At 40.4% G+C, this 10,496-nt stretch overlaps 1 pseudogene; it reads right to left on the bottom strand.

Annotated features, from left to right (window-relative positions):
• Positions 1-135: 135 nt before the first annotated feature.
• LOC123500382 lies at positions 136-10,489 on the bottom strand (annotated as a pseudogene).
• Between the last annotated feature and the right edge of the window lie 7 nt (positions 10,490-10,496).

The raw sequence follows: 10,496 nt of genomic DNA, 5'->3' as shown, positions 1-10,496 counted from the left end.
ATTTTGACTGGCACTTATTCACCTTTGACGAGCAAGCGATAAATAACAATAACTTGCAGCACTGGTGATTTCTTTGCTCAGAGGGAAACTGTATCAAAGAATCATTCATACATTAAAAATTATATATAGTAGTCCCTAGAAATGTGGTTCCTTAGCTGGTGGAGTGGAGCGTTTCCTCTTCCAACAGTCGGGATCAATCTTTTTCCTCTCCTCTGCCTGAGCTCGAGCCTCGGCATTAAAGGTCTCGGTCCTCTTCAGCCAGCGACTTCACATCACACCAAGGAGCACTGAGATAGCCTGCCAGACCAAACAAAGAGTAGTGAACACACAGATAGGGGTTTCTTTTGAGAGTTGAGAAGCTTCAACACTGTCCTGTTTGTTTGTTTTCCTTCCATTCTCATATCATTCTATTAACATATTCTTTACTACTGCATTCCCTTACTAAGCCAGAATGTTTGCCAGACATCACAACACACAGTTTAAAACAAAATAATCTCAATCTAAAATGACAGAAATAGCTATGTATCTGTTTTGAGATTCATGTCAACTTCATATCATCAGATGCATTATGTAAAATCAAATTACTCTTGACACAGCTTCAAAAGATAAAACCAAGTACAAGTGCATATGAAATGCACAGGAGCACACACACACACCTGTTGTCTTTGCCGGGGTACTGCTGGATGAGCTTCAAACGGTGGTGCTTTGCAAATAGCATAAAACCATTCATGGGCGAGCCCTGACCCCCCCTCCATGGACCCAGGAGGTGGTCCTCCGTGAGGTCCCCACCCGAGCCCCCTCCTGTTCTTTTGGAGGGTGAGGCTGGCGGGAGAGGAAGACTGTGGTGGTGTGTGGAAAGTGGCACTAGGAGGAGCAGAGTATGCTCCAGCGCCTCCTTCAAGTGGGTCGTCATTGAAGTCAAACCTGAAAATACATCGGCACTAAGTGTTTGACCATCACTGATCCTAATATCAACACCATTGTCTTTTGGTTCAAGTATTTGTATCTCAAACTCAAAAAAGAATACCCACAACAATATTCTCCATTCACCAAAAATGTAGAGCCTTGTCAATATCACAATGCTCTCTAGAACATCATAACAAACTTTACTTTCCTGCATCAATCAAGAGCAACATAACACCAGCTGCCAGGCATAGAATTCTTTACCTATATCTCCAAAGATTATACTTATATATGGATACTAGAACAACTTAGCTTATATTGCCTGAAATTATCTGAAAACATGACTTTGCCCTAATAGTAGCAATAGCAGCAATCATACAAGCAGTGGTCATAAGAAGGCAAATAGTAAGATGTAGTATCAAAATTGTCTGAAAATGCAACTTTGTCCCAATAGAACCAATTATAAAAGCAGTAGTCAGAAGGCAAACAGTAAGACGTAGTACCAAAATTGTCTGAAAACTCAATTTTGTCCCAATAGAACAATTATAAAAGCAGCAGTCATAAGAAGGTAAATAATGTAGTACCTCTTCATGGCATCAGTGAGGTCAGGTGTGACGACAGGGATGGGGGTCTGGGTGGTCTCTGGGTGGTAGGGGGGTAGACACACATCCCCCTCCTGGAGCTGCTGACAGGAGACTGTAGCGCTCTGTAGTCCTCTCAGGGAACACACTGCACCAACCTGGACATCATTTTAAAAGAAAGTCAATAATGCAATAATTTTTTAACATGTACATATTACATTTGTACCTAGTGTTACTTCCCCACACCAATGATTCCTTGTCAGTGATTGAATCTTTTAAAAGTGCTTCATAAATTCAAAGCACTATCCTTCTATATAATTTGAGGTCTTATGTACAGAGGTTACAAATTGGATGAGTGTTTACCTCTATCTCCTTCCAGACTATCTCTCTCTCTCTCTCTCTCTCTCTCTCTCAAGATGAAAATACAATATAAATGTTAACAGAGAAGGAATATAAAGGAAGAAATAAAAATTAAATATGATTAATAAGAGCAAACCACCTCCTCACCTTTTCCGTGAACATAGAATGGGTGGTCTGGCGGCGTCACCACCATGATGTCCTCTTGCTGCACCACCACAGGCCTAAAGTACAGCTGGCAGTAGGATGGAGCAGCCATATGGGGTGTTGGCCCTTCATGGAGGATGCGCATCAGGTGGAGGCCGTGTGGAGCGTAGCGCTGTTGGTGGGTGCGCTCCAGTTGGCCAAGCTCTTCACTCATCTTGGCCCCAGTCACCTGGCCCCTCCACCCAGCACAAAGTGAACCCGCACCAGACATGAACACAGACCACACATTGGTGGGCCACTGGTGCCCTGAGGTGGGCTGAGGGGACATGGACGTAGGGCAAGGAGAAGATCCTGGCCCTAGCCTGTCAGCCAGCCCATGCCCACCTAGTCCTTGAGGGCCCATGGTGGGGTGGGATGTGGAGACATATGATGGGGAGGGCATGTGTGGGGAAGGCATGTGGGGGGAGGGAGCATGGGAGTAGGCATGGCACTCAGCCATCGTCACCTCATTTTCCAGTTCCTCCCGATGAGTTGAGGGAGGAGGTAGAAGGATGTGAGGAGCTGGGGAGAGTAGTGAGGAGGGCAGCCCACTGACAGCTGCAGTAGAGAGGTTTAAGGGACCCTGGGAACCAGAGAGGTCCCCTTGGGCCATGGATGTTGCCCCAGGGTTTCCATCACCAGAGTTTCCTCGCTGAAGGAGAATCGACTGGTGATGACAGGGATACTGAGTGGGGTGTGGGGTGTGAGGGTGTGGGGTGGGCAGGCCTGGGATCCTTAGTGAAGACGAAGAGGAGGATGAAGAGGAGGATGGGGCTCCTGTAGTCTGGTCCCGGATCTCTGCGGTGCAGCGGATCACTCCCTGAGAGGTGTTGGCTGGCAGCTCCCATGCACCTCCAGCTGGAAGGACCAGCTGTGTGCTCTGTGCGGAGGTGGTGTGAGGCAACCTTGGGAGGCACACTGGGCAGACAACACAAAATAACTAAACACTTTTCTGCTGCTACAAGTCAATCTATGAGTCACACCTTTCAGCCAAACTTTCCTTCTGAACACATGTTTACCTTAACACATTTCCACCATGTGTGAATGCATTCCTAATATATTTAAATCTTTCATAAGAAGTGTTTGCACAGAATGGTTAATCATATAACCTTATAATGACCATACAGAGAGAGGAACATAACAAAACATCCTATCATCAATTCCCACGGCAAAGCTGTACAAAATATCAAAGAACCAAGACAAGCACCTCCCAGCATGCTGCTACTAAATACCTGGCAGCTCACCTTTTCCTGAGAGGCAGACTCTTCTGGGTGAGAGGAGAGCGGGGGCTGGTAGTGTTGATGGCTGCAAACTCTGGTATCATGGCCTCAGGCTCCAGGTTCCTCTTACTCAGGTCCAGTGGCGGAGGGACAGGCCAGCTGAAGGAAGGGGCCTTGTGGTTAGCCCAATGGAAACTAACAAAAATGTTGATCTCAACAAAGACCTATCCACATATGTCATCCATGTGTTGTGTAAGCACAAGGCACCACGACTTCTGTTTGTCAGTTACACAAGTCATCAAATGAGTAAATAAATTACATTTACTCACTGCTTGTAATCTAATTTCAGTGCACCATGGCTAAACCATTACCATCTACAAAAATAGCTACACGTATGAATGTTGCACAAACCATCTACATTAGTAACAAGAGTTAATTCACCAACATTTTCTTTCAAGGCATCATAAATATTTTCACTCATCCAAAAGGTCACCATTGCATCACCAAGGTTGACAGAGTGCTACCTCCTGGATGGGTAAAGGAACTGCCCTTCAATGAACTTGAACAAATAGACAATAAGTAACATCAGTAGAAAAATTTCCCTTTGATATTGTTATCAGGTGCTAAGGATAGTAAATGTCACAGGTTGCTTTATTCAGTAACCCCATGGGAAATCACCCACTTCCTCTGGGAAAACCCCGTGGCTTGCTGGAATGTGCTTTTATTCACAGCTTTATCATATCTTCTCACACACCTCTAACTACACACTGCACATCCTAACACAACATAAAACCATGTGGATAAGCCTCCCTATGTATAAGTAATATAGCAGGCATGCCTCAGACAGTTTAGTGAAGGAAACATTAAAAGCTACTTAATTACATACAAAAGGAAATGTACCATTGTTTCCACTTAAGTAAATGAGAACTATGTCTACACGAGAATAATACAAACAAGGCTGCCAGTAAAATAGAATGAACTATTGAAAGAAGATTTGCATGTCATTACCAACACTTACCTCTGGGACACAAGTTAACCCTCATCCCTCAGCTCTCTAACACAAGATGTATCATATCACTCTCCACAGCCAACATAACTTTTGTACTGTCTGTCTGTCTCTCTCTCTCTCTCTCTCTTATTCTATTCTCAATCTATTCTTGTGAGTCAGTCAGTACCCTCTAACTGTTTCCTTTTCTGTCAACCTTAATAATTTTCTGGATGTTACTATCTTCTACACACATTCTCTGATTCTCCTCTTCCAAACTGCACACATATAAATGAACTACAAAAGAACTTGCTAGTGTCTTGAGGTTAATATGGTTGATATGGCACATGACTTCACCTAATTTACTCCGAGCATGTTCCTGAATCCCCGAGTTAAGATAAGGAAAGACTGAGACCACACCACAGAATAAACAACTGTAAAGTGAAGTTAGAGATGGATATTTCTTTTACTGTTAAAGACAATCGATAAGTTTTTTCAATATATCAACGAAGTGTTATAATTACTACCTTATATATCCTCCTTGCATGATGAAAACCTGGCAGGCAACTTGAATGACAAACATCAACTAATCATTTTAATGACAACTCCTAACAATCTTAATAAAAAGACCTTCTCCTTCTATTCAAACATTTTCACTTCAACTAATACGAAGACTACTCATGAGGAGACTAGCATTTCTTTGACAAAACTCTATTAAAGAACTCTGAGAAAAAAAAATAATAAACTGAAGTGAATGGAAGAAAGGTGAAGAACATATGTTAGCCAGTATAGTTATAAAACATGGCAGTAAATCATAATTACACCTCATCCACTAATACTTTCCTCATTTAAAGCCAGCCACCCCTTTCTCTCTCTCTCTCTCTCTCTTTCTCTCATGCATAAACTAACAAAACTAGAACTTCCTATGCATTCTTAATCCATTTTCATCTTGTTCTTATTTCTCACCACAACAATGTACAAAATACTGCAAAATAATGAATGAGCAGTTCTTTTGAAGCAGTACCTAGACACAACAGAGGATGCATTGTGGTAATAAAGTAGGACAATAATTATGTATACATTTATACTTTTAGTGTCATTTGAGGTAAAATCCTTGCTAAATACTCTTTTGTTGAGGCTTCCTCCATTGTTTTCAGATTTCTAGTCATTTATTTTCATGCTGTCAACAAGTATAAGAAAACTCTCTCTTAACCATTTTATAAATAAGAAGGGAAAGTTGGCCAAGGGCAACAAAAAATTTTCAAAAATGCCCACTTAATAGCCAGTCCCCTTGCAGGTCCAAAAGAGTTACCCAAAAGAAAGAGATAAATGTCTTGAAACCTCCCTCTGAAATGAAGGCAAGTCATAGGATGCTGGAAATCAAGAAACAGGTAGGGAGTTACTTAAATAAAATTTAAAAAATAAAAAAAAACTGGGATTTTCTAAAAGCTCTACAATACAAACCCCAATAAAAATACCAAATAATAACAATAAACACACTAAAACAGACTTAACACCTAAAAATATCAAGTCCCTGTGAGAATCCAATATGTGACAGTCAGGAGAACGGCAAACAAAACCTCACAACATTACCACAGGGACGAAAAAAAGCCATTGACTTGCACCTCACCTTGCGTTTGATGCTGAGGTCCCTCGGCTCCTCGGAGGACGGGAGGTGTGAGCGCCGGGACACATGCCCCCAGGAGAACTGGCGACATGCGCTCCTCCTTCATGTCGTGGTTCATGGTGGTGGTGCTGCAGCTGTGGGTGAAGAGAGGCATTAGGAAGGAGAGAGAGAGAGAGAGAGAGAGAGAGAGAGAGAGAGAGAGAGAGAGAGAGAGAGAGAGAGAGAGAGAGAGAGAGAGAGAGAGAGAAGGGAATGGTCGACTTTAATATGATAGGCAATGCACTAAGTGATAAAAAAAAGACAATGAATGCATAAAAACAGAGCAACAATGGGCAGACAAGTGAAAGAAAAAGAATTAACAATACAAGAACCTGTACAGCCAAGGAACACTAGAAAGACAGTATTCTAAGTGTTCCTAACTCAATTTAAACCAAAGCAAGTCTCCTTTAAGGCTCCTGATACCCTAAACCATTTATAAAACATATCTAGGATGCCAACAAATAGCATCACTTCTCTGACCTCACTTTACTGTCTCCATTTCCATTTCTAATAACTGATGAGCATTATATAAGGTTTGAGGAGCAGTGTCTGCATATTAAGGGCTACAAAGACAGACTCCATTGCATGAGGTAAAGTTAATATGGTACTCAAAACCTGCAGGCATTTTGATGGGTCCCATTGCCAGCTTAATGAACATTCTCCATCAGTGTGCTCAGCCTTGTAAACTGTGCTGTGCTTCTCCAAATAAGAAAAATACAAAAAGGCTGGTAATGCAAGGCTTGGTGAGCAGTATGCCGGGGAAATAGTGAGGTGGGCATCTTGATAACATGTTCCCAGAAAATAATTGGACAGTTTGTGCTCAATGAAATTTGCACCTTAGTACACCAACCAAACATTTGCATTGTATTATGAGAAGAGCAGTTTAACTATATGAGAGGAAGAGTGACATGGCAGAGGAACAAAAGTGGTGCCGCAGGATGTGCACTATATGCCTACACTCCTGGGGTGCCACACAGCTGCCAGGAAAGAGAAAATAAAAAAATACTAGCTACAAACTCAATGCTAAACAATGATACACTGGCATTTCACTGTAAATGAAGAGGAAAGAGATGGAGAAAAGAAGAGAAAAAAAATGTAACAATGTCAGCTATTATTCCAGATAGCTACAATAAGCTTTGTTTGGCAAAATGCATTTCCTGTCCAGTTATTCCCAATGAAGGAAAACAGAATAACATCCAGTGACTCTTCCTGACCAATACAAGCCTTAAAAACTCTAAAACACACACACTGACTTGGTGTTGGATCAAAGGAAGATGGAGGCATTCATATCTACCAGCAATTTCAATACAAACACATGCGAAAATAATCAAAATCCCTGAATCTTTCTTTTCCATGACAATTTTCATACTTGAAATAAAAAGAAAAACACACTATATGAGTTCAAATATTTAGCTGGTACTTTCCCTGTAATGGAGATAAGTCTGATAGGTATTCATCATGTTGCATATCTACAGGTGAATTTCTACCGCGAATAAAAAGTTTTCCGAGACAATTTGCTACCAAACACGATCCCTATTGAAGACAGTAATTTATATACATAATACTGGTTTCTACAGGATTTATTCATCACTATTTGTTCAGGAATGTGAGCTGTTTTTGCAGATGGATCCGGCTTGTCTAATATGACCTGTTTATTACAACCATCCTTCATTTCTTAATCTCTGCCAGACTTCAGAACAAACTGTATTCCTTCCACTATCCCTTTTTGTGATTTACTCTCTTTATGGGAAGCTGCTGAGTAATTTTCGAACTTGAATGTCTTCATCTCTCAGACACTGTGCTATTTCCCAAATCACAAGGCCTTAACCAACTGTACACCTTCCCTTACTTCTGATGGTTCTTTTTTTTCATGGCAAGTCATTTAATTTCCTAAATAACTGATCTAATCCTAGTATTCACCATACTGACTTTCTATTAAAGAGATGCACATGTGGGTGATTTGACTCTTGCTTACTTTCCCCATCCATTGCAATGTTGAGTAAAAGCAAACAAAGAAGACTCCAGACTGTGGTGTGTGCTGGAAACAGGCAGTGTCAACCCTTAGTCTTTATAACCAAACTGGGAATATCAAAATCTCCTTAAAAGGAAGTAGATTTGCTTTTGAGTTTTAACATTATGTATGGGCAGATCTTTTGTACTGAATTATATCTCTGCATTACTCATAACCCTTTCTTAATCAATAATTCTCTTGCACTCATTAGAGGAGCCTAAATGATTAAGACATTTTTATATAAGAATAAAATGCCAGCAAAAAACTTAGTCTATTAAAGTGAGACATATCAAGGTTTATTCTGTAACAAACTCAATTAACACAGCCAGTCTCATCAACACCACACCTTGAACAAGAAATAGGAACTTGTGCTAAAAACTAAATGGTGCATTCTTCACACTCTTTTTCTAAGTATGTCAAGTCTGCTAGTCTCTTGTTTGTTCCTAGAGATCTATGTACATGAGGTGGCAGCAAAATAAATCAGCATTTTAACATGCTGAATCATCACAATTTCCTTTCAGCCTGTAGCACAGACCTAGCTACCCTGTCACTCTGCTCTGCTCACAGCACCTCACACTACGGTGGTCCCTGCAACACATGCAAGCTGTTATACATTGCCATTTTGCCTTGTCACAATTTCTATCTAGAAGTTTAATTTATGGATTGTATTATCTGAATAGACACCGAGGCATTTACTTAATGTTCCTATGCACTTCGACCAACACAGTGTGCATCAACCATCATCAAGTCTTCAGATTTATATCAGCTAATCTACGACAGGAAAAATAGCATTGAAAATAAAAATTACGCATGTAAATAGTAAAACAACTTATTAGATGAAAACTAATGCAAATACTTAATGCTTTCTATTCTGAGTGACTAAAGCCTCAGCTTAATAAGAGTAAAATTAATGACATATTGACAAAGACTAATGAAAGAACATATGTCAGCACAACTGAAAAAATAAATAAATAAAAAGTAGTAATATAAAAAAGGCAGATAAATAGTTTTTTTGATAACTAATTAAGTGCTTCAGTTCCCTCATTCACTATGGCTAAAGCTGCTTTCCTTCCCTGCCCCATACACACACACACACACACACACACACACACACACACACACACACACCAGCCAACTTTATACCATGAAAAACACAAATATAATCTGTCGTGCATAGCCAGCAAGTCACAGCAGAATCCTCTCATTGATACTGCGACAAGCTCAGGCTTCAGCATGTCAAGCAGAGATGACTTACGTTTGCATTACTTCCTTATCCTTTTTACCAACACGAAAAAATTTTACTTACACTGCAGACAACATTAGAATAACACCACTCTCTCCATTCTACTCCACATCTTATCATTACCTTGTAGTATATGCCGGGCTCAAGGCACACCACACCAACACTTGATGTGGACCTTTGTGCCTCACAGATATAGCACAGCTTCACTATAATGTACATACTTATCAATATCACAAATATTTGAGCAAATATGATAATTAACCTGAGCCAACAACAGTGATACATTACTCCATTTCTTGACCTTTGACAGTTTTCTGAACCTAACTGGATTTTTGGCACTGCTCACCTTGCATTATGGTTAGTTTAGACCAATGGAAGTAGAACCAACATGAACAATTTTGCTATTCAATAATTTCACTGGCGATTTAACATTTTCCTTTTTTCACACGTCCAGCATGAAAGAAATAGGTGTGAAACGATTACTCGCTGCATTACGACAAGCAAAGAAAAAATCATGCACACCCTTACAGTTGTATTCACGCTGATACTTGCTGCAACACTCAGCCTCACACACACACACTCTCTAAAAAAGAATAACTTAGGGCCAACTGTGGCCTCACAACTACACTTTGCAATAACAGCCAACAAAACAGACAGCACAAACACTGACCAGTAAATATAGCAAGTGTTAAGCATGAATAAGTTTGATGGACTTTATAATTGGGCATCCTGTTATTGGCCTACACTAGGATGTAAGATAGGGAGATAAATCTGTTTGTGCAATCTGAGACTGATATCTGCTGGCTCAAAGTGGAAAACCAGCTTTGTATATTTGCTTGAGATAAGAAATAGACAATGAAAGATGAGGAGATGAGATGGAATAGGAAAAATAAACAAAATGAATTAGAAAGGAAGTCAAAGAGCAAGGGATAGATAAAGATGGAGAGAAAATAGTTTTAACAAAAATCACCAACAGATGAAGTAGAGTTAAAACTATGAAACTGCAAAAATGTGACGAGTAGGGAACAGAACACAAAAAATTATCTATGAGATACAAAACTAACCAGCCACACTAAATCTCATACGTTCTGGAAGGCACAGAAGGAAAACTATGAAGAGAAACTTTGCCAGTACATGTGACCCAACACCAGACCACCAGTACTTACTGTTCTAAGGCACCAGGAGGAGAGGAGAGTCAAGGAGACAAACTGGATGAAGTATTAAGCTGTCCACATCTTGCCCCACCAAATCATGAGCACAGATCCACCACCATGTCTCTGTTTCCTTACGATTATTTCCTTAGTCTTATGTCAGCAGTTCCCGGCTTTCACTGAGCTCATTTTG

This window comes from Portunus trituberculatus, unplaced genomic scaffold (genome assembly GCF_017591435.1).
Source record: "Portunus trituberculatus isolate SZX2019 unplaced genomic scaffold, ASM1759143v1 PGA_scaffold_205__4_contigs__length_1045770, whole genome shotgun sequence".
Lineage (NCBI taxonomy): Eukaryota > Metazoa > Arthropoda > Malacostraca > Decapoda > Portunidae > Portunus > Portunus trituberculatus.
The sequence above is the reverse complement of the archived record's forward strand: the minus strand, read 5'-3'. Positions and strand labels throughout refer to the sequence as shown.